Raw genomic sequence first — 25,528 nt, 5'->3', positions numbered from 1 at the left:
CGGTTTTCTATTTATAACCTCTCCTTTAACCTACTTCCTTCACAAACATCCCTCCCAAGCTCTCCCTTTCTTGAAAACCCTCTCCAATCTTCTCCAAATCTCTCCCAAATCTTCTTCTTCTTCCATTTTTCATGCAAACCCATCACCCTATTTCAAAACCTTCACTCCCATTGCTGATTTCTCTCCTTTTCCTTCTCATTTGAGCTCTCACATTCCTTTTTGGGCGCTCAAGTGTGTGGAAGCTTCACCATCTTCCTATTTCTCTCTTTCTCTCATTTCTCATGGCCCTCTTTGAGTTCATCATGGCCATATTTTCCATTTCTTCTCTTCTTTCTTTGATGGGAAAGAAGAGAGCGCCCGTGAATGAAGCCGGGCTTAGCCGCCCAACCCGTGCACGGAGGCCGAGAGGTGCCGCCGCGAGCACGTCCGCCACTTGTGAATTTCAGACTAAGCGGGACCTTGATCCTCGAGCTCCCATTAGTAGAACTTTGTTGGCGGAGTTGTCGCATGGAGTCTATGAAGGCCGTAGAGTCCTTTTTGAGGCTCATGTTGATCCGCAGCAGTTTGGTGAGTTTATGTTGTTGGAGCGCCTAGAAGGGGCTGGTTGGTGTCCCTTGTTCGAAGGTGAGTATCGCGCGAATGCTAGCACTGTTCGAGCCTTTTATGCCAATATTCTTGATCCTTCGTTGGAGCCTCTGCAGTTCAAGATTCCTTGTGGTAGCGGTCGAGTGGGTATTGTCAATGTTGCTTTAATATCCCGACTCCTAAATGTGTCACTGGGTGAAGTGCATGCCAGCGAGAAGAATGTGAACAGTGTGCGTGAGAGGGATCGTCGCACCCAATCCTTGTGTGATCGTCTGGTCGAATGGTAGCCTAATAGGAGTCTTCTGGCTACCTACATAACGAATGACTTCCGTTTGCTTCACCACATATTTACGTTCAATGTATACCCATGGTGGAGCAACCGCAGTGAGTGTACGCGCCTGATGGTGGATTTCCTATATCAGGTGGGGCAAGAAGCGAAGTTGTGTGTGCCGACGTACGTCCTGCGCCAGATTATTCTCATCGCTCGTTCGAGTAGGAGGACCGACTCGCTTCCATTTGGCCGCCTCATTTGCAAGCTTGCACATGAATTTGGCTATAGGATTGGAGCTGAGAAGCCGGTTCCTGTTCGTCATATTAATCTGAGGACTCTTAAGTAGATGGAGATCGGTTCTGGTCGGCATGCCTCAGAGAGTGAGGCTGAGTCTGAGAGCGATGGTGAAGAGAGTTATGTTGTAGGTAGTGCTGAGATTGAGGAAGAAACAGAGTTGGACGAGGAAGAGGTTGAGGCACAGGATTCGAGTGATAGCTCTCCTCTTGTGGCGCCAGAGCAGAGCGCAGAGCAGACTGCCAGAGATGCCCGTCTCGCACGGCTTGAAGAAAGGCAGGCTGTTTTACGCCAGGATATTGTTGATCTTCGAGGCGTTGTTAAACATAAGTTTAAGAAGGTGACTCGGACTCTGAAGTCTATCCTGTGTTGCTTGCAGGATAAGGGTGCTCCGCCTCTATCTCCTGATTCCGACGAGTAGCTGTCGTCGTGGCCATCCTTTGCTTTGTTTGTTGTTTTCTTTCTGTGTGTAGCCGTTGTTGGCTTTGTAGTTGGAGTGTTGTAGTTGTTGTTGGTTGTTGTGGTTGTTTGAAGTGTTAGATGTTGTTGTTTACATACTTTCCTAGTCGTGATTCATGTATTGTTGCACTACTTGTATTGCGACATTTTTTATTAATGAAATGCATGTTGTTTGTCTTTGGAGTTGTGCTGTGTTGCTGTGTGGATGGATTATGTGACGTAGAATCTGACAGGTTGCATCCTCTGTTGAATGTAGGGATGCCTCCTAAGGGTTCGAAGTCTTCGGCCCGTCTCTCTTTGATTGAGTCGCTTGCTGGGGTTCCTCCCTTGAGCGATAGCCAGTCAGATCCACAGGGGGGTCCGTCTCATGCCGGTGTTGGGCCGACACCTATGGCTCCTCCAGTCACGCCCTCGATTCCTGAGCCGAGCCGTGCGCCTTCATCTGCTCCACCTGCTGATAGGTTTGAGCAGATGATGCTGTTGATGCAGCAGCAGCAGTTTCAGCAGCAGCAGCAGGAGGAGTTCCTCTCTTCCATGGCTGGCATCTTTGCTCAGTCAGTGGGGGCGACTCCACCTGTTTCACATATGCCTCCATCTGGGAGCCCCAGTGCCAGCGGCACTTTCGAACGATTCCAACGCTTGCGACCTCCTACTTTTGCGGGTTCTCATAGACCCGAGGAGGCCGAGTATTGGATCGACTGCATCTCTAAGATGCTGAGACCGCTGCACTGCACTGAGGTTGAGTAGGTTGAGCTTGCCTCCTTCATGTTTGAGAAGGAGGCCAGTCTATGGTGGGACAGTGTGCTTCGCACTGTCGAAAAAGGTTTTGAATGGTCGTGGCGGGCGTTTGAGACGCGCTTCCATGAGAAGTATTTCCCGGTTACGTACCAACATGAGAAGGAAAGTGAGTTCCTTCGCCTCCGCCAAGGAGGGTTGTCGGTGACGGAGTATGAGAACTGGTTTACTGAGTTGGGTCGGTATGTTCCTTTGATCCTGGGCGATCAGCCGATGAGGATGCGGCGTTTCTGAGGGATTGAGACCTGAGATCATATCGAAGATTTGCTGTGCTAGCATTTCTTCTTATGCGGAGCTGGTGAGCATGTCCTTACGAGTAGAGCAGGACGGGGATAGGTCGTCCCGCATGCGAGCACCGATGGTTCCTAGGCCGCGACCTGACTTTTAGGGTGCACCTTTCCTCGGCAAGAGGCCGCGAGCAGATTCTCCTCCGAGGCGTTCAGCGCCGCCCGCTCAGCAGATGAGAGCTGATCTTCGATGTTCATATTGTGGAAAGACAGGACACTTAGACCATTTTTGCTTCTCCCGTATGCGAGCCAGTGGTTTTACTCCACCGCAAAGGATAAGCCGTCCGATGCCTCAGGTTATTTCTCCTCCACCTCTTCGATCAGCGCCAGCTCATCCATCCTTGGAACTGCGGTTCCTAGCTTGGCCACCTCGGCCCATGGTTCCTCCGCCAAATCAGCAAGCTCGAGTTCATGCGCTTTCCCAAAGTGCCTATGTCCGACTTAGTACCAAGGTCCTTCGAGGTGACAGCGCATATTGAAGGTATTCCCATTTCTATGTTGGTGGATACAGGGTCCACTACTTCTCTTATATCATATGCGGTAGTTAGGCGTTTGGGTTTGAGATCTGTTCCTATGCAAGGAGTGACGCTTACTACCGCTACGGGGATTTCCTCTACTTTGGGCAAGCATTGTATGGATTGTTTGGTCGATCTAGGGAGTGGATCGATTCGTGTTGATTTCTTAGTCGCACCGCTTTATCATTACGATGTTATTATGGGTATGGATTGGCTCTCAAGGATGCGAGCTGAGATTGATTGTGAAACCAGATCAGTGACGATCCATGGACCTGAGGGCGAGACTGTTACTTTTCCAGTTCAGGTTATTTACCCTCTTCATATTGATTATTATTCTTCTCTGTTGGAGAGTATGGCTGAATCGGCATTGGTTAGTACGCCGGTAGTTCGAAAATTTAAAGATGTGTTTGAGTCGATTCCTGGATTACCTCCTTTGCGTGAGATTGATTTTGCTATCGATCTTATGCCTGGTGTGGCGCCCATTTCTCTACCCACCTATCATATGCCTCCGAGTGAAATGGAGGAGTTGAGGAAGCAGATAGATGGTTTGCTGGATTTGGGTTTTATTCGGCCTAGTGTGTCTCCTTGGGGAGCACCTGTCTTGTTTGTGAAGAAGAAGGATGGTTCCTTGCGATTGTGTATTGATTATCGCAGGCTGAATCTAGTAACTGTGAAGAATAAGTACCATTTGCCCGGATTGATGATCTATTTGATCTTAAGGGGGCATACTTTTCAAGGTTGATCGCAGTGGTATCATCGCTGGCCAAGGATGGGGACGGCGAAGACCGCCAGGACTAGCCGGCCATTATGAGTTCCTTGTGATGTCGTTGGAACGCACCGGCCGTGTTCATGGATCTGATGAACAGGGTATTTCGGCCATTCCTGTTCCGATTCATCATTGTCTTTATCGATGACATCTTGATTTATTCGGCCAGCCGGGAAGAACATGAGGAGCACTTAAGAGCGGTTTTGGGTACTCTTAGGAAGAATCAACTTTTCGCATAATTCAAGAAGTGTGATTTCTGGAAAGAGAAAGTCAAGTTCCTGGGACATGTGGTGTCCAAGGAAGGGATAGTCGTTGACCTTGCCAAGGTAGCTGCGATACAGGACTCGGTTATCGAGGTAAGGAGTTTTCTGGTCTTGCAGGCTATTATCGACGCTTTATTCAGAACTTCTCGAAGATTAGATCGTTGTCGTAGGTGACACGGAAGGATTTGAAGTTTGCTTGGAAGGAAAAGGCGGAAGGAGCGGAAGGACAAGTTGACGTCCGCCCCGTGCTAGTATTGCCGAGCAAGGGGTTAAGTATATTATTTATACTGACTTCGGTTGTGTCCTTATGCAGAAGGACAGGGTGATTGCTTATGCTTCGCGTCAGTTGAGGAAACACGAAGAGAATTACCCTACGCACGACCTGGAATTGGCAGCTGTCATCTTCACATTAAAGCTTTGGAGACATTACCTCTATGGTGAGGAGTTCGAGCTCTTTTGCGACCACAAGAGCCTTAAGTATATTTTCACGCAGCGTGATTTGAATATGATGCAGCACCGATGGATGGAAACATTGAAGGACTTCAAGTTCGATGTTTCTTACCATCCGGGCAAGGCGAACCTTGTGGCAGATGCGTTGAGTCGTAAGAAGGCTATTGAGTTTGCGGCTCCGCTGATGATAGCAGAGTGGGATATGTTGGAGTTCGTGCGCGATTTTGAGCAGAAGCTTACGGTGGTTGAGTCGTATGAGGTTATCGCACACATTCGTGTACAGCCCCTTATCGACGAAAGGATCGTTGCAACTCAGGCAGATGATGAGCTTTTGGTGAAGATGAGGAAGCAGGTTGGTACAGATGAGAACTCCGACTGGAGTGTTAGTTCTGATGGGGGCTTACGTTTTCGTGGCCGGTTATGTGTTCCTGACATCCCTGACTTGATACGGGAGGTTCTCGAGTTAGCCCATAGTTCTAAACTTGCGATGCATCCAGGTAGCACGAAGATGTATCAGGATATGAGGAGATCTTATTGGTGGGACAATATGAAGGTCCAGATTGCTCAATTTGTTTCTCGTTGTCTCACGTGCCAGCAGGTCAAGGCAGAGTATTGCCGACCTCCTGGGTTGTTGCAGCCCATGCCCATAGCTGAATGGAAGTGGGACTTCATCTCTATGGATTTTATTTCTGGGTTGCCGAGGACGAGAAAGGGATATGACTCTATTTAGGTGATCGTCAACCGATTAACGAAGTCGGCGCATTTCTTACCGATCAGAGTCACTAACTCTGCAGACGAGTTAGCTAGGTTATATATTAAGGAGATAGTGCGTCTGCATGGAGTTCTCCTGGAGATTGTGTCTGATAGAGACACACATTTTACATCTATCTTCTGGACTCGTATCCAGGAAGCGATGGGTGTGAAACTGAAGTTCAGCACCGCGTTTCATCCGCAAACAGATGGGCAGACGGAGCGTGTGAATCAAGTCCTGGAAGATATGTTACGAGCATGTGTTTTGGATTTCAAGGACAGTTGGGATGATTGTCTTCAGTATGCAGAGTTCGCGTATAATAACAGTTTCCAAGCGAGTATCGGCATGGCATCCTATGAGGCATTGTATGGTCGCCCGTACAGAGCACCACATTGTTGGGCAGAAATTGGTGAGCGTAGTTTGCTTGGCCCAGAATTAGTGCAGGTGACTTCAGAGAAGGTTGACATCATTCGACGTCGACTTCTGACAGCGCAGAGTAGGCAGAAGAATTATGCTGATACGAGGCATCGACCGCTTGAGTTTGAGGTTGGAGACCATGTGTTTCTGAAGGTCTCTCTTATGAAGAGAGTTCTGCGGTTCGGTAAGAAGAGAAAGCTGACGCCCAGATTTATTGGTCCATTTCAAGTTCTGCATCGAGTGGGAGTGGTAGCATACCGCCTTGCTTTGCCCACACCTCTTACGGGCGTGCATAACATATTTCATGTTTCTATGCTGAAGAAGTACGTTCCTGATCCTTCGCATATTATCAGTTGGGAGCAAGTGCAGTTGAGTGAGGATGCCACTTATGTACTGCGACCGACGCGTATTCTCGACAGGAAGGAGTAGGTATTGCGTAGCAAGGTTATCCCTCTTGTGAAGGTGCTATGGACGCATCATGGTGTGGAAGAGGCTACTTGGGAATCTGAAGCGGAGGTCAAGAAGACCTACCCTCTGATCCTTGAGGAATTTATGAAGGTATGAATTTCGAGGATGAAATTTTCTTTAAGGGGGGTAGATTGTAACGACCTTGGAAATTTTGTGCTAATTTTTCCTTAAGTAGTTGTTTTTGGGGTAATTAGCGCTATACTCGATTGCTTGTGAAATTCGCATCAATCACTTTAAATTCGATCTGCATGACTCTAAACTTGTAGATTAGTTAGCGCTATGTTACTCTGAAATCTGGGATCCATCGCTAAATCCAGTTGTTCTAGAAAATTTTTGGAAGTTTTGGATCGGACCTGGACCGCGCGTCGAAAGTCCGATAGTGATGATCTTAGGCTGTTGCGGTCACTATGTTGGGCTTGACCATCACCTCAAAAATCAAGTCCATGTGATGTTTTGGGTCGATTTGTTTGAGCTCGGAGTGAAGAGTGTGAGAACGGTTGGAAATTTAATAAGCTTTTATGAAATCTGAGTCGTGTCGCTTGCCCGATGATTTTAAGGAATCTGATCGTTGGATTCTGACCCAATTTCACCCTCTGATCAGGGAAGGTGGCCCAGGCATATCCTTGTGCTTGTGGACCTGATCGAGTTTCCGTGACCGTTGAATTGAGTGTGGTCGGCCACGGCTGATCTGAAGAGCCGGTCGGTACGAAAACTCAGCCTGACTAGATCCATGGTCAATGAGCTTAAGTCCGACCTTTCGTGGTTATAGGCCCACCAGAAGTGCTTCGTTGGATCATGAGAGTCAGGTTTTGGTTATACCTTAAGTATACCTTGGCCCTGGGGTTATTTTCATCAATATGAGGCCTATTTATAGTCCTTAAACCCTAGCTCTCTTTTCCATACGAATTTTCTCTAACCCTAGCTTGGAGAGAGTGGAAAAGAGAGAGAAAGTGAGAGAGAAGTTGGTGAATCATCTTGGATTCTTTCCTGTTCTTCTTCATCTTTGAACCTTCACTTTGAATAGTTATTCTGACGGTTCTGAGTTCATCTTGGGGTAAGTTAACCTAACCCTAATCTGTGTTAGAGCTTAGAATAGTCTTGGTGTTGTTGTATCTCATTTCTATTCTTGCCTTAGGTTATTCTGTCGCCGTTGATGAAGACAACTCGTCTAAATCAGTTCGGTGCTTCTTTTCTGGCTTAAGGTGCGGACTTTAAGTGTATAGGTTATGGTTTTCAAGGCTTTCAATGCCAGTTAGTGATTTATTCTTGTTATGGATGAGATTTCACATGCCAAATGTTGTATTTATGTTGCGTTCCTGATATGCATGTGTTATATTGAGATTTGTGTATTCTATGTGTATGTATAAAGTACCGTATACGTATAAAATATGAACTTGTGTTTGCCATGATTATTTGTCGTGTATGTATGCTAGATGTATGTGCGACAACTCCTTGGTAGAAGGAATTGTCCAAATGCTTATTGTTCAACATACATCATGTATGTTGTATCATGTATTCTAAGTGTTTGTAGAAATGCCTGAATGATCTATAAGTGTAACATATTACACTAATTGCGGGCGTTGAGAAGTGATTCTCAACACTCCTATTGATGTGCATGATTTCCTTCTTGCTAGTTACATTCCATGTTATTTAAATTCAATCATTACTTATGCTTACATTTATGATAAGTTGATATTCCTCAAGTGCTTATATAACATGATTTGAGTTGTTGTTTCCTTTATTGTTCTACATTCAATTCATATATCTGTTGTAGTGTAAGGTGCTTGGGACTATGCATTAGTCCAGGAAATCGGTAATCTGCCTTAAGGTTGTGGCTGAGATCGCTTTCGCCATAAAGGACGTGATTAGACGAACCCGAGCCGTATTAGAGTTGGCGGCAGTGGTTTGGCCACGCGGAGTGTTTGCGCACTCTATGTCATTCAACCCAACATGCGCTCGTACTAGTTGAGTTCGTCAAGTAACCCGATTGTCCGATGTATGTTCACCATGTATGGACGCTATTGTTTGAATCTAGGGTACCGAACTTACCGTTGAAATCCTAATAACCATGGTACCTTGATCCGCTAAGACTCATGAGCCGGACATGGTGGTATGGGACACCGTGGTCGAGCTGTCGGCCTACGCTGGGGTGACAAGCCTCCCCCTAGTGACCAGTGAGCAACTAAACTCGTGAGCCAATTATGGTGGTATGAGACACTATATTCGTGCTGTCGGCTTACATTGATTGGTGACGAGCCCTTTGTAGTGACCTCGAGCATACTTGGATACCGCATTGAGGTGACGAGCCTTGGTGTAGTAACGAAGGTATGAAGGGCGTGCATTGATTGGTGACGAGCCCTTTGCTACGACCTGAAACCATATGATCGTATGAGACGACTAGGATTGACGACCCTAGAATGGATCACTATTTGGATGGTGATATGAGGAAGGTATCTTAGCTTCCCAATCCTGCTGTATGAAAAGGACTAATAACAACTTGGTAATCATATCCATGCACCGCATTTGCATGTGCTTTGTAGATGTGGCGCACTTTGAGGTGGTGTCATGCGTAACGTAAGATGAAGACGCTGAGGGTGTACGCGTGAGGGCACGCATCATTTTGCATACATCCTTGCATTAACAAGAGTACTTAGGACTTGTTTAATTATTCTGCTTTATCATTACTGCTTGATTGAACTGATAACATGTTAACCAGTGCCTTATTATTCCACTGAGTTGATCACTCACTCCCACGTTTTGGGGCGGTGTTAAACACCCACCAGACTCTGTCTTAGGTTCTGATGTTGCAGATGTGGATGCGACTTCTGAGGCAGAGCGGGAGATGGATGATGATGAGGCTGCTTTCTCTTATATGCAGTTTTCAGACGGGTTCTAGCGAGCTTGTTCTGATGCGCGGGACTCTGGGATTATTTTTGGGATTTAAATGATGTAACTTGATACTTGTAATTTTGTTAAGTAACACTTTCATACGACCTGGTTGGTGAATGTACTTCAGGGATTTACACTTGTACACATATATTTCTATAAGTCTTCCGCTTGCTTTATTCACTTATCCCTGAATTATATCTGTGTTTTGGCTTAATTTATTCCATGTTTTATGCACTAATACAGTCAACATACATCCATCATTAAATATCTTGCATAAGTGATGTTTTGGAACTCGGGAGCTGAGTTATGCTTGACCCCCGAATTTCAGGGCGTTACATCGAGTTGACTCAGAACCACAGGATGCGACTTAGGGTCATGCGCAAACGTCAATTACAAGTCGAGGTTTGCTGAAATTCGACAGGGAGGATCGAGGGAGTCTATGGAACGGTACGGACTAAGATACGGGCCTTACATTCACACTGGATCTTGCTTCATAATTCTCGCTGTAATTATCCAGATCATACTTCTTATAGTTGGATATATTGATGAGCTCATTAATATTACTCAGTGCACGATTATTGCTTAGTAGATTATACTATATGAATTCCTCCGCCACTCGTAAGAAATTATCAAAAAGACCAAGGCATAGATTACTTTGAAGAACCGGATCATGCCCCCTTTCCAGGCCAATCTTTGTATAAGGAATTCTCTAGAAGATAATATTCATGAAGGATGGATAGCCTTTGCTGCTCCTTTACTGAATCCAAAGAATATATCTAAATCTTTAAATCACCCAGAAGAGAATAATAATTCTTTACTAGTTTATTCTCTACCGCCTTTAAGAATTTTGTGAGATAATATTTCTTTATCATCAAGAAGGCAAAAGATAAAAAGACCTCGCGGCTCTTGTCAGAAGAATGAATATATTGTAATTGAAGACTAGTATTTGATCTTGAAGATTTAAACTTTTGAATAGAGAACTGCGAATATTTTGAATCCATCTGTTGTTGCTGTAAATTGAACCCGATTCAAGGAAAACGCATTTTTGTATATTGTTTAATCAATGTTTGAGATTTTCATCAGGCAATTGTATATTTGAGCATATCTAAAGTGAAATATATATCTATAGCATTTTGATGCACACATCGTTTATGCTCTTGAGCAGTGTAGCTAGCATACTTTGACTGGACTGAACTTGACTAGACTTGACTTAACTTTACTAACTTGACTTGACTTTACTAATTGGACTTGACTTAACTGAACTTGACTTTACTGACTGGACTTGACACTTCACACAGTTTAGGCTCTTGATTAGTGAAGCAATCACACAGTTTAAGCTCTTGAGTAGTGGAGCAATCACACAGATTTTTAGACTCATAAGTAGTTGGAGTCAGGTCTTACACGAATGTTCTCTTAACTCTCATGAGTTCGCTGGACTTATCGCGGCCGGAGAGTTCACAAACCACGATCCATCAGAGGGGCTCAGTGAAGCTACTGGGGCTGTGAACTTAATAGGATTTACACACATGGTTGGTCGCAGTAACTCTCTAGAGTTCACGGGGCACGCAAGGCTACCTTTAGTACCAAATCCAAGGTCGCCAGTCCATCAATAAGGGGGTATTTTTATTTTAGAGACCCTATCCTCATGAGTTACTACTGAAATCAAGCCAGAGATCTGGGGGGTCTTCTTCTGCTCCCCATTCTTCTTCGTCTGTAAGGTCAGACCCATTCACAGGAGGGTATTTTCATCCTCGTCCGTGATACTTTTGGAAGTTGTATAGACAGCAATGGTCTCACGCGTGACTGGCCGTTGAGGATTTTTTGGCCTTTTAGGGCTTTTAGTCGCTAGCTCCATCCGTTGTCCGCACGGGTATGCATGTGATGGCCTATACAGGCTTTTTAGGGCCACTGGCTTCTCACTGCTGCCCGAATAATATGTACGTCTTATGCGTAATTGGCCGTATAGGGCTTGGCTAGGCTGCCTTGAATGATAAATTGTTGTTGCTGACGTGATGGTTTGTCGTATAGGCTTTGCTAAAGATGAAAAATTGATAATTGATGTATCGCCATTGCTAATGATATCACAAAATTTTATGATTAGAATAGTGTATCAGCTTGGCGACAATAGCAATTTTGATAAATTTTGATAATGGAATAGTCTCTTGCGTCAGCGATATGGCGATTGCATGATAGCTACTATTCAACTGCTTGATATGCTTGAAAGTCTACCTTTTATTCATATACGGCATCGGCATTCTGAGACTTTGGCCTTCTTGGTATTCTGCTTATCTTGCCCCCTTTTGATTTTGAAGTATTATGTTAATAATATTTGAAATCAAAACTGAGATTATTTTCAAGGATGACGTATTTTGTATGCTTTTGTCTGCCCCCTTTTTTATTTAGAAGAATTACGCCACGAATATTCTGAGTCAAAACTACATATACATTCAGGGATGATATATTTTGTTGAACTGACAGGTATATTGATGAAATTTTGCCCCCATGGTGAATATACTTGTCTTGCTTTCTTCTCGCCTGTTTTTCTATAGAGTGAATATTTTCAATTGGGATCATATGTCATTACTTTCTCTCTTATTCCATATATCTTTTTCATGACAATTTTACTATCGTCGATCAGAATACATCTTTTCTTCTTTACTTCATTTCCTTTGAATACTTTAGCTGTGGCAATTTGATTTTCTCTGTAGCTAGCAATTGAATCATCACAAGGAGTATATCGTCTTCTTCAACTGTATATTTCCTATAGTCCTTAAATTGTCCAAACTCTTTCTTTACTTTCTTAATTGTAAAATCACCCATGTTCTCTTTATCGGAGTTTCTTCATTCATTTTGACAATTCTTTGTTCCTCTTTTCTTCTTTGGCAATGTTCGTTGCTGCTCTCTTAAAATTTTGAAATATCCGATTCATATGAGAGTTGAACAGCTTCACTTTGACTCTTTTCAAATTACAAACTTTTATAATCAAACCTTAAAAGATTTGTATATTCGGATCAATGAGTCCTAATGCAATGTCTAGTTTTATGCATTCTATACCTAACTTGACTTGCTCTTCTACTCTGGTAAGTTGTGACGATGCCCCCAGGGTTCTTTATTAACTGGTGAATTCGTTAATTGATTCGTCTTCTCGTTGGCGAGTAGTGCCTAATTCAATCGAACTAACTTCTCATTTGAAGGCTTTCCGTAAGGTTTACTGTTGTTCACGGTATTCGCTGTTGGAAAATTAGAAACTTCTTTAGCAACATGTTCATCTAGTGAAGACTGATTAACATCTGCTGGCAAATTCTTTGTTTTCTTTACACTTCGAATGTACTGATATCGAAGGAGAAAGTGAAAACTGCATTACTGATGCCGTCGAGGAGGATGAACTGAGTGAGTGAGGTAAAACTATACCTTGTAGTATTGCACATGATCGACCTGTTGACCATGCTCGGGAGGACGGTACTCCTTAAAAAAGAAGATCGAACCCTTCATTTTTTAGATGTCACTATTATCCATCCTTCATCATCTTGTTGCGCTACCGGTGAAGCAGAGACTACTCCAGACATTCCTGGTATTGTCTGTCCTTAAACACAACTGATTTAACCTTTTCTGGTACTTTCTATAGTAGCGATCTCATATTGTCAATGTAATCTACTGGGAATCCGTTAGGTACGAAGTAGACAACCACGTTAGTTGGGAGAAAAGTCATTGCGATATACCTGTTATTCGAAACAGAGTATTAGTTATTTTGATTAAACAAAATTGTACTTTGTTTTAGAGATGAAGGGGAGGATGTTCCCATTAAGAGTCACCATTTTAGCATCTATACAATACTAAAAAGTGATAAATGTTCTCTGAATATTTTCTAAGTTATCATTAAAAAGATCCCCAGTAAAGTTATCATGCCCTAAACTCAGGAACCGGGCTCACAAAATTCTCAATCACCGAATTCGGTGCCAACAGCCTCCGTAGTACCCCATTCTCGGCTCCCAGTGTCCATATGCCAGATTACAATCCTGGGATCCTATAAGGAGGATTTTCCAATATACATTTAACTCGTAATAAGCATAACCACAAGTTTACCCAAATCACAAAGGCAACATCATCATCACATATCCACTAATATAAACATTTGAATACAATGTTGAAAGGGAAATATATAAATATATATATATATCGAAAATTAAAGCTCCAGAAGACCGTTGCATACTCCAATCTCAATGCTGTTGCAACCTAACATCACTTGCACGTATCTATCATGCATAAGCTTATAGAAAGCTTAGAGGTTGGTGTAAGTGTGTGCACAAGGTAAGTGTCAAGTATTCAATACAATGCCATAAATTATACAATATCAAAAATACTGGCAAGTTCATGAATCATACAATATTAGAGTACGCAATACAGATTAGCTACGCAATTAAGGAGTCATAAATGGCCAAATATCAGATGCCGAGGATGTAATGCAATATACAATTCTTGATGAGCCACGAATACCATTAACCTCATCTAAGCCATATAAATGCAGAAACATATTAACTTAAAATGCAATATTGCAAATGCAATGCAATATGAAATGACTAAGTTGGAGTGAAGTCGGGATGATAGTACGTAGTATCACAGGCTATGGGGTCCATCACAAGGGACTTCTATCCAAACCAGTCTCATACCTAAATTTGGATAGCCAGACTCAATGTAGTAAACCCCTAAGCTCAGGTTAGTCGCGTGCCCCAACTGAAATCCTGGTCATTACGAAGGTAAACGTAACAAATAGGTGCGCACCACCAGCCCGAGTGGATAGTGAATGAATGACTGACTGAATATACAACTTCTGCTAAATAAGTCCACATATCAGTACTATGCATCTCTGAGATCATCACCGGGGTCTAGTACATTCCAAACCAGATTGCCGCCCCATCACGTGTAACAAGATGAGTGGAAGAGACCTCACTATCTGCCTATCCAGTAATCAGCCAATACCTACCTGGCACATCGATAGCGAACCCATTTATGAGCTAATCAAACTCAGCCTAGTTTTGCCCATTATGAATCGAGCAGATAAGGTCACACCCCCTTCCAACCGACCACGATACAGTGGGAGACACGGTCTACTAGTATTCGGCACTCGGGCGCTCATGTAATCCACTCGGTCTAGATGTTAGAGTGTCCTCTGGTACCAAGAGGGTTTAGGGATTTTCATCTAGGGCCATTTATGGCGGTCCGATGCTAGTAAAAAAATTTCGGTGTCCCATCTGGCCATCAACAATATGCCTGTGGAGGCTACGGCCTTAATGTCACTAGGGTGTACAATAATCATATCATAAAATGCGTGATGCATGAGTCATACAATCCAGTCATATATCAATCCTACGTATACCGTGTGCTCATGTGAGATAATCTCCACCTATCAGGGAGTCTCATAACAACCTTCCCAATGACATATGCAATGGTCAATCACATCTCATAAAAAACATGCAGATGATGCATATGGGCATGTATCCTGATGCTATGCTGTCACATACTCATAATTGGTATCGCTAACCGGCATCGATAATCATTCTAACAAAGGGCCTAAGGGAAGGTCACAATGAGGACATTTAACCATCATTGCCCATCAATGTAGACATTTAACCAACATTGCTCCCAAGGAGTGGCCCACATAGAGCCAAACATATAGTGGGCCCATGGCCTCACCCAATGGCCCAATATACATCACCATGGGCCTCTCTCAAGGGCCTAATACACATCATGATAAGCCTCACTTACGGGCTACATATGCATCACATAAGGCCTCACTCATGGACCTCATGTACATCATAATGGGCCGCAATACATGGGCCCCATGCATGTCAAATGGGCTGCAATATGTGAGCCAAAAAAAATACATCTCATTGGGCCTTACCAAATGGGCAAAAAATGCATCACAATGGGCCTTACCAAATTGGCTGAAAATACATCACAATAGGTCTTACCAAATGGGCTGAAAATACATCACAATTGGCCTTACCAAATGGGCCGCATATACATCACATCAAGGCCTGATATCTAGGCCTCAAATACATCATAATGGGCCTCTTACTAGGGCCTCAAGTACATCTTAATGGGCCTCATCTCTGGGCCATAAATACATCATTTTGGGCCTCATCAATGGGCCATAAATACATCATAATGGGCCTCATACATGGGCCACAAATGAATCATAATGGGCCTTACACATGGCCTCATGTACAACAAGTGGGCCCTACGCATATAGCAAGTGGACTTGCATGAGTCAGATGGGCCCTACCTGATGGACAACATGGATATACGATGCATACATCACAATGGGCTGCCTGCCCAGGACGGCGTGGATAAAAATACATCATGGTGGGCCGCAGCCCATGAACAGCATGCATACAAAACATACCTCAAGTGGGTCCCGTCCCAGCTGGATGGTGCCAATAAAATACATACATCGCGGTGGATCCCGTCCAGATAGTTGAACAATGCGGATATAAAACATATACATCACGTGGAGTCCATGTGTACAATGGATACATAAAGGTGGGCCCCACACAGATGGGCGACATGGAATGAAATACATACATCATGTGGCCTCCACATCCCACGTCCAGAGACGATGTGGATATACAAATACATCATGTTGGCCTACACTGCATATGGACGGTCAGCATATACAACACATATAATAAGGAGGGCCCCGATGTGAATATAGAATGCAGACATTAAGGTGGGCCCCACCTTTACATGTGCAACACGTGTGGAGTGGGTCCCACGTCCTGGACAAATTGGATGGACAAATTGGATGGCAAATACATCACGGTTGGCCCCACAGTAGGTGGATTCCCACGTGGGGCCACTAGATATGTATATAACATATATATATATTATATGTTTTTTTATTAGTAACAGCATCCAGACCTGGGATGGCATAGATGAATTCATACATCACGGTGCCCGCAGCACCATCTAGACTTCTCTAGATGGTGGGAGACAATGCATCAAGGTGGGTCCCACCCACACGTGTGGGGTGGGACATGCCCAAACGGACAGCGTAGATATAAGATACATCATGGTGGGCTCCCAAGGAGCTTGCAGATGTCAATTCAATAGTCGTCTATTGCTGGGGTCCCACGTCCTTGTGCTGAACTGGATGGACGATGTTGATATAGAATATATGCATCCAAGGTGGGCCCCACGTCCATGCAATGGATGACATGGATATACATCACTGTGGGTCCAGCACTGTCCACAGGCTGCTGGAGGATGTGGATCTACATGCATCAAGTGGGTCCAGCACTGTCCCAGGGTGTTGGACAATGTGGATCTAACATACACGTCCGGTGGGTCCCTCAATCAGCACCGTCCATCAAGGTGGACCATTGCACAAGGAAAAAAAAGAGGAAGAGACAGTGAGAGAAATAGAGAAAAAGAGAGAGATCGGTGGAAATAGGAGGGACCCAGCCACTATGGGCCCCTCAAGCTTACAATGACATACATCAAGATGGGTCTCAACATATGTGGGCCCTCTAATCATCAAATCCAAACAAAAAATCACCCACCTTTGATCTTCTCTTCCTTCTACCACCTATAGCCTCTAGAGTTCCAAGGGAATGATTTCAACGGTCGAGATGATCTTTAGATGGTGGAGATGGGAGGTAGGAAGGTGGACCACACTAGCTTCTCTCATGGAAGCTTGAATGTGGGTTGCTTGGAGAATGAGGGAGAGAGAGATGAGAGAGAGGATGTAAGAGAGAGAGAGAGAGAGATGGGTGAGTGATGGGTGAATGATGGGTATACTTGGTTGTAAGAGAGAGAGTTGACTTTGGGGAGGGTTGTTGAACTTGGGGATGGGTGTTGTACTTGACTAGTGATGTTATTGATTTGACATGTTTCTCTTAGGTTTGCAAATGTGGGGCGTTTCCTGAACTGAACGCGGGCCCACATCTCCTTGCCTGGTATCGCCTCGGTGCATAATACGTCGCGTCAGAACCGCGGGACGGCGCGGTCGCTAGGGTACAAGTCTTGAGTCGAGCTGACTCTAGAATATGGGATACAACTCAGGGCCGCGCACAACTGCTATCTAAACGTCACGAGTCGCCGGAATTCGACCGGGAGGACCGTGGAAGTCTAAGGAACGGTATGGGCTAGGATATGAGTCTCACAAAAGTCACCATTTTGTTTCAATAAGAAACAATTGCATTTGATTTGGGGGATTTATTCAATAATAACAAAGAAAGAATGAGAGAACAATGATCACAAGGTATTCTATTCATCCTAGGCATTGATTGTCCTTCCACTCATCCTTTCAATCGTACGGGCGGACTCTTCTTTCTCATGAAGCTCTCTCTCTCTCTCTATGCTTCACATTCCCTTACTTTCCCTTTATGAATCCGGCAACTGGCGCACTTGATCAAGGAATGAGCATTTTGGGTAAGAATACTGGTGCACAATCTAGGAGGAGTTGGAAACTTCACGAACTTGGGTTGTGTCATAATTTCGTTGTGCGGATCTTCCATCATATGTAAGTGCTATAGTTTATAGCCCTGTTTGTTGTCAAATTTATGGTGCCAAAGACACTGTTATGAACCTTGCATCTATGAAGAACAATGCTCTACTCAAGATCAACTTAGTTTGACGAGCGTTGTTCACAAGTCAAGAATCTCAAGAAGCTTTCAAGTTCAACCTCAAGATCTTAAGAAGCTTTCAAGTCTAATCTCATGATCTCAAAAAGCTCTCAAGTTTAAACGACATTAAGACTTCAAGCTCCATTACTTTCAAAGGTCACTCGTCTCTAAAGTTTCAATGTCCTTACTTCACTATTGAGGTATAATTGACCTTAGGTTGACCTTTAGAGTAGGCCATTTTGGATACATAATTCATATGTTTTATATAAGTGAGTTTGATCTGTTCTAAGACTAGTCCTGGACTTTGTTCGACTAGTCCTAGCACTGCTTCGACCTGTCTAAACATTTCCTGGATCAGTCGTAAGTTTGTTACAAAAATTAAAAATTTTCTGTTAGGCTTCGACCAGTCATAGACTTACGACTCAAAGAACAGCATTGAAATTTGGCCACCTACGACCAGTCGAAGGGATCCTACGACCAGTCGAAGGAGACCTACAACCAGTCATGAAACTGTCAAATCTTATCGCCCCTAAATTTTCAAATATCTGTTGGTTCTACGACCAGTCGTAGAGGTCCTTAGACCAGTCAAAGGTGTGATTTGCTCACCTATAAATAGAGCACGAATCTCAGAATAAAAGAAGAACTTCAAGCTAAATTAATTTGGCCTTCTGAGAGATAAGTCGATGCTCCATATAAGCTAAGTGTGCAATTTAATATTCTCTTTCTTTAGCTTTCTTAATTGATTTTGTTTCTTGTATTCCAATCTAATCTGAAAAGAGGAATTGTTGTTTTCTTTTTTCTGGAATCAAAATCAATTAGAGCTAGCCCTTTTGTTTTAATTTAAAATCTATTAGAACCTAGAACCATTATAAAGTGAGTATTGGACATTGAACTTTGACATTCAAATCTCTACTCCAACTTGGTTCTTCTGGGCTACTACAATGAAGGAGAAAATCAGGTATTTTACAATTTGTGTAATTTACATTGTTTGGTTTAATTTGAGGTTAAGCCAGAAAAATCTCAAAGTTGTTGGTTATCTGAGGAGAGCCAGAAAACTCAGAAGTGAGGGTTTTTTGAAATGTGTAAGCCCTTTGAAAAAGACATAATTGTGAAGGTTTTGGGTGAACCTGTGAAAACCTATTTAATAGTGAATGCTAATATCCCCTGTGTGAGGATATTAGGAGTGGAGTAGCATTCTGTGTGGCTGTTGTTTAACAGTTGGTGAACACATAGGCGAACCACTATAATTCTTTGTGTTATGGATGTGTGATTTATATTACCTATCTTTTATCATTCAGAATTGTGGAATGTATGTGTGGATGTGAATGTTGTAAATTTTACATTTCAAGCACAGTAGGGAATGTTGTAATAATTTAGATTTACATTTCAGCATTATATTTTTACTATCTCTTGGTTACTTTGAGCTTCAGTTTCTCTATTTGTTCTAATAAGGTTGCCCTGCCATTTTTATGGTGCATGGTTGTCCTTAGAACAATCAATACTTTGAGCTAGCATTCAGCAGTGTGAATTGATTTATTTATTCAGTTCTATCTTTCTATATTTCTGTTGTATTTATCTTAAAATTTGGCATAGTCCTATTCACCCCCCCCTCTAGAACATATAGCTTGGCCATTTCAAGTGGTATCAGAGCCTAATAGCTCGCTCTTATTGCTTTTTATTTGGATTTAATTCCTGAACTAACGATCTTAGCAATATAAAAGATGTCAAATTTTGATAGCATATCAGTCACTAGGCCTCCACCCTTTGATGGCTCCAACTATGCCTATTGGAAAGCCAGGATGAGAATCTTCCTCAAATCCATGGATGAAAGTGTGTGGCTATCTATAGTGAATGAATGGACCCCTCCTACCACTGAAGTAACCGGGATTGATGGTTTAAAATCTATGAAAATTACACCGTATTTCTCTTGGACCACACTTCAGAAAACTGAGATTAGTGCAAATGTTAAAGTACTAAATACAATTACTTGTGCACTATCATCGGATGAATTCAAAAGAATTATATCCTGTGATTCTGCAAACTATGCTTGGGATATATTGGAAATGACACACGAGGGTACTTCAATTGTCAAGAAATCTAAGATACAAATCCTCACAACTAAATTTGAGGAAATACGTATGGAAGAAAATGAAATGTTCATGGACTTCTATCCTAGATTAAATGACATTATAAACTCTATGTGGGGTCTAGGCAATAAAATTCCTGAAAGCAAGATATGTGCTAGAATACTACGCTCACTTCCTGAACGGTTCAATTCTAAAGTAACCGCAATCCAGGAACTTCGTGATACGGACAATATGAGGGTTGAGGAATTAGTTGCCTCATTACAGACTTATGAGTTAACCTTTAAAGCTCCAAAAGGTAAATCTATTGCTTTAAAAACTTATAAAAATTGTTTTCATGAAAATGATTTAAACTCTGATTTAGAAAACTCTGAGGATGATATAGCTCTTTTAGAAAAGAGATTTTATAAATTTTTAAAAGTAAAAAGAGGGTTGATTTTTAAAAAGCATTTGATAAAAAGAAACTTAAACCTAAAACTAGAAAATCATTAAAAGACAGTCAATGTTACAACTGCCATGAGTATGGGCATTTAGCTAACAAATGTCCTAATAAGGGCAAGTCAAAAAAGAAAAGTATGATGGCTACTTGGGATGAGTCCTCTGATTCTGAAGTCTCTTCTGAATCAGAAGATTCTGAAACTAACTCAGGGTGTGATGTTAAGGCCCTTATGACTCTAGCCAAATTCACTTTTTCAGATAATGATGACTTGACTAATGAAGAAAATATGAATAGTGAATATGAAAATGAAGATAATCTTCAAGATGTTTACAATGCCCTATACAAGGAAAGTTGTAAAATTGCTGTGAAATTGAAACTTCAAAAAGAGAAATTTTCTAAACTAAAAGAAATTTATGAATCTCTTATTTTAGAAAAGTCCCATATTTTAGACTGTTTTGATAAGACAAAATGTGATTTAGATTTTAAAACCTCCCAGTTTGAAAATCTTAAATCTGAAAACGAACAACTAAAACATGAAGTCTCTTCTCTCTTGAGTTTAAAGGAAACCTGGAAATATGCCCAAGGTAATCCTAAATTAGAAAAACTCTTATCTAGATCGAGAAAATGTGGCGATCGATCTGGTCTGGGCTATGACAAGAGTGTTCCTCCTAAACCGAAGAATACTTCTCCCACATTTGTAAAGGGAGAGATCTTAAACTCAAAAGGGAAAGATCAAATGTTTTCTAAAAACTTTAAACCTTTTCAAAAACCTAAAAGACATATCAACTATAAAAGGCAAAACCAAAGTCCTTTGGCAGAAAAGATAGTTGATTTACTTAAGAAGCTTCTAAAGTCTAACTCACTAGGTCATACTTATAACTCTTACAATCGAAAGAAGACCTGCTATCCTCCTAAACCCAAGATGGTTATGAAATGGGTTCCAAAGGTCACTAGCTTGGTTGCCCACACCGCTTTCAAAGCAATAAGCCATTCTAAGTGGTACTTAGATAGTGGATGCACCAAGCATATGACAGGCGACAAGGCTTTATTCACCGATCTCAAAGACACGACTGACGGTTCAGTCACATTTGGAGATGGCAGCAACTGCAAGATTATGGGCCAAGGTACGATTCAACTCTATAACCTTCCTTTGATTAAAAATGTGTTGTATGTTGACGGACTGAAACATAATCTTCTAAGCATATCTCAAATTTGTGATAATAACCATAGTGCATGGTTTTCTAATCAAAGCTGTGAGATTCTAAATAACAAGGGTTCAGTAATACTAACTGGACATAGAACGTCTGAAAACTGCTATATTGTTAGCGAATCCAGCTCATCTAATCAATCATGTTACATGGTCTAAATAGATGAGACTGATTTGTGGCACAAACGTCTTGGACATGTACTCTACCAAAATTTACATAGTTTGAGCAAATGGGAACTTATAAGAGGTCTACCCAAACTACAAAAATTAGATAAAATATGTGGTGAATGCCAGATTGGCAAACAAACAAGGAACTCACACAAAAAGGTGAATTCCAATACCACATCAAGACCACTCGAGCTTCTCCATATGGATCTAGTAGGACCTACCAGGACAAAAAGTCAAGGTGGCAAAAGATATATTTTGGTAATAGTAGATGACTTTACCAGATAAACATGGGTTGTCTTCTTAAGGGACAAATCAGAAACCCTTGAAGAAATAAAAAAGGTTCTCAAAAGGATTCATACTGAAAAAGGTTCTCAAGTCAGTAAGATTTGTAGTGATCATGGATCTGAATTTGAGAATAGTGGTTTTGAGAAGTTCGGTAGCGACCAGGGAATATTACATGAATTCTCAACGCCCAAAACTCCACAACAAAATGGTATAGTTGAAAGGAAAAATAGAGTTCTTCAAGAAATGGCTAATGTCATGTTGAATAGTATGAAGCTCTCTAAGAATCTTTGGGCTGAACCAATTAATACAGCTTACTATATTATTAACTGGGTTTACACTAGTAAAGGTAATAATAAAATAGCTTATGAAATGTGGTTCGATAAAAAGCCTACTGTTAAATACTTTCGAGTTTTTGGCAGCAAGTGCTATATTTTACAAGATTGTGAACATCTGGGAAAGTTTGATACGAAGAGTGATGAAGGGATCTTTTTAGGATACTCTTTAAACAGTCGAGCTTATAGGGTTCTGAACAAAAGGACCAGTGTGATTCAAGAATCCATCAATGTGGTCATTGATGATCACTTAAACTCACTAGTCTCAAATTTAGATGATGATGAAGTACTAGTAATTGATAAATCTAATATTTCATCTAATCAGACTGATTCTGAACTGAGGACTATTAAAGATCATCCAACCACACAGATTCTTGGAAACCCTCTCACTGGTGTTCGTACCCATAGGCAACTTGAGGATATATGCAATTACTTATGTTTTACATCCCAGATAGAATCATCTAACGTAAAAGAAGCTTTTGTTGATGAAAACTGGATTGTTGCGATGCAAGAAGAACTTAATCAATTTGTAAGAATTGATGTTTAGGTTCTCATATCTAGACCTAAAGATAAACACATCATTGGAACCAAATGGATTTTCAAAAATAAGTCTGACGAACTTGGCAATATAACTAGAAACAAGGCTAGACTAGTGATACATGGTTACACTCAAATTGAAGGTATTGACTATGATGAAACCTTTGCACCAGTAGCATGTCTTGAATCAATCAGACTCTTTATATCTATTGCGTGTTTTAGAAAGTTTAAGATTTACCAAATGGATGTGAAAAGTGCATTTTTAAATGGCGATCTGCATGAGGAAGTTTATGTTGAACAACCAATGGGTTTTGAAGACCCCAAAAATGTTGATCATGTGTATCGTCTTAAAAACGTACTTTACGGTTTAAAACAAGCTCCTAGGGCATGGTACGAGAAACTAACAAAGTTTCTATTAAGCCATAATTTTTAAATGGGATGTGTTGATAAAACTTTGTTTATTAAAAAACATAAGGATCACATATTATTAGTACAAATCTATGTTGATGATATCATTTATGGATCTACCTGTACTGACATGACTATTGAGTTTGCAGATTTGATGAAATCTCAGTTTGAAATGAGCTTGGTTGGGGAATTGAATTATTTCCTCGGGTTGCAAGCAAAACAAAAATCTGATGGAATGTTCATTTCTCAATCTAAATATGTTATGAACTTGATTAAGAGATTTGGATTTGAGAATGGTAAGAACTTTGATACTCCTATGAGTACAACGTTGAAACTCTCAAAAGATTCTGTAGGTAAAAATGTGGATCCGAAATTATATCGGAGTATGATTAGTAGTCTATTTTATTTAACTGCTAGTAGACCCGATATCGCTCTAAGTGTTGGTATTTGCGCTAGATATCAATCTGAACCTAAAGAATCGCACTTGACTGCTGTCAAGCGGATTATTGATATGTCGCAAGTACTGTTAATCTCGGTCTTTGGTATCCTCATGAGACTAGTGTTCAATTAGCTGAGTACTCGGATGCTGACTGGGCTAGTAATCTTGATGATCAAAAATCAACCAGTGGTGGTTGTTTTTATATCGAAAACTGTTTAGTTTCTTGGTTTAGCAAGAAACAAAGTTCTATATCACTTTCAACAGCTGAAGCTGAATATATCGCAGCTGGTAATGCGTGTACACAGCTTGTTTGGATGAAACATATGCTAAGTGATTATGGAATTAAACAGGATTCTATGTTATTATATTGTGATAATTCCAGTGCCATAAATATTTTGAAAAATCCAATTCAGCATTCTCGTACTAAGCACAATGATATTAGATTTCATTATATTTGGGAATTAGTTGAAGAAAAGGTTATATCTTTCGAATATATCCCTACCGAAATTCAACGTGCTGATATTTTCACTAAACCGCTCGACAAAAGCAGGTTTAACAAAATGAAATTTGATCGTGGCATGTGCATTTTAAAATGATTAATTATGCCTATTTGTATCATATTATATATATTTGTTAGTTTAGTTTTCAAATCTTGAAAAATATGCAAAATTCAGATTTTTGGCCTGTACTCGACTAGTCATGAGTATCCACAACCAGTCGTACTACGACCGATCGTGTATATCCACGACCAGTTGTGAATCGCGTCGATTCACTTAAAATTTGGGGGAAATCATCTTTTTCTTCATTTCAACTTCAATCTCCAACGAGCTGACACACGATTAGTCAAACCCATCTTCTAAAATTTCAAGGTTAGTGCTCCACTTGCATTTTGCTTATAGATTTGTGTCTAGATTGCTTCTATTTCTCTCTTGGAGTTGTCTTTAGTTGAGATTTGAGGTTTTTTCTTTTGAAAAAAATGATTTGAGAAAACCCTTTTCTCAATCCTTTGCAACTCTTTATATTCTTAAAATCCTTGTTGCATATGGCTTCTAGACGAAGAAAATCAACGTCCCGTGATCCGTCTTCTTCTTTCAGATTGGCCCCTATCACTAAGCATCATCTTAGGGCTCCTGAGGATGATCCATCTTATGTTTAGGACATCAGATTGCGTAATGTTATTGTTAAGCATCCAGTTGATATTAATTATGTTGCTTCTTTTGATATTTTTTCTATACTCCAATTTGTAGGTTGGAATAACTTATTGTTTTGGGGTGGGCCAGCATACCGGTCCATTGCCCAATCCATGTGCATATGTGCTTTCTCACTGAAAAATTTAGCTTTTTCTATCTCCACAAGAGAAGGGCCATTTGAAGTTGATCGTCATTTGATTTCAGCCCTTATGGATATTCCAGTGAATGATAAGGATATTCCCATCCATACTTTATCTGATAAACCCTCTGTCGCTGAAAAATGTATGCTGATTCAGGACTTATGCAATTTGGATGTACAATGGATGCATAAAGGGAATGCGCTTCCCTCAATGTATTTGTTACCCAAATACAGAGTTCTTCACAAAATCTTTGTGTCTAATTTGTATCCTCGGTCGGGTAATAAATCTGAATTGACGTCCTTCATGGTTTGTATTCTTCATTCTATTGTCAGAGGTGTTAACATTTATTTACCATCCTTGATTTGTCACTTCATCATTCAGTTTCGACTCCATCCTGGTCACAGTGACATTCCTTTTGGATATTTGATGACTGTGTTGGCTACACATATGTCAGTCGATAGGCCG

This window comes from Magnolia sinica, chromosome 15 (genome assembly GCF_029962835.1).
Source record: "Magnolia sinica isolate HGM2019 chromosome 15, MsV1, whole genome shotgun sequence".
Lineage (NCBI taxonomy): Eukaryota > Viridiplantae > Streptophyta > Magnoliopsida > Magnoliales > Magnoliaceae > Magnolia > Magnolia sinica.
This window is presented reverse-complemented; position numbering follows the sequence as displayed.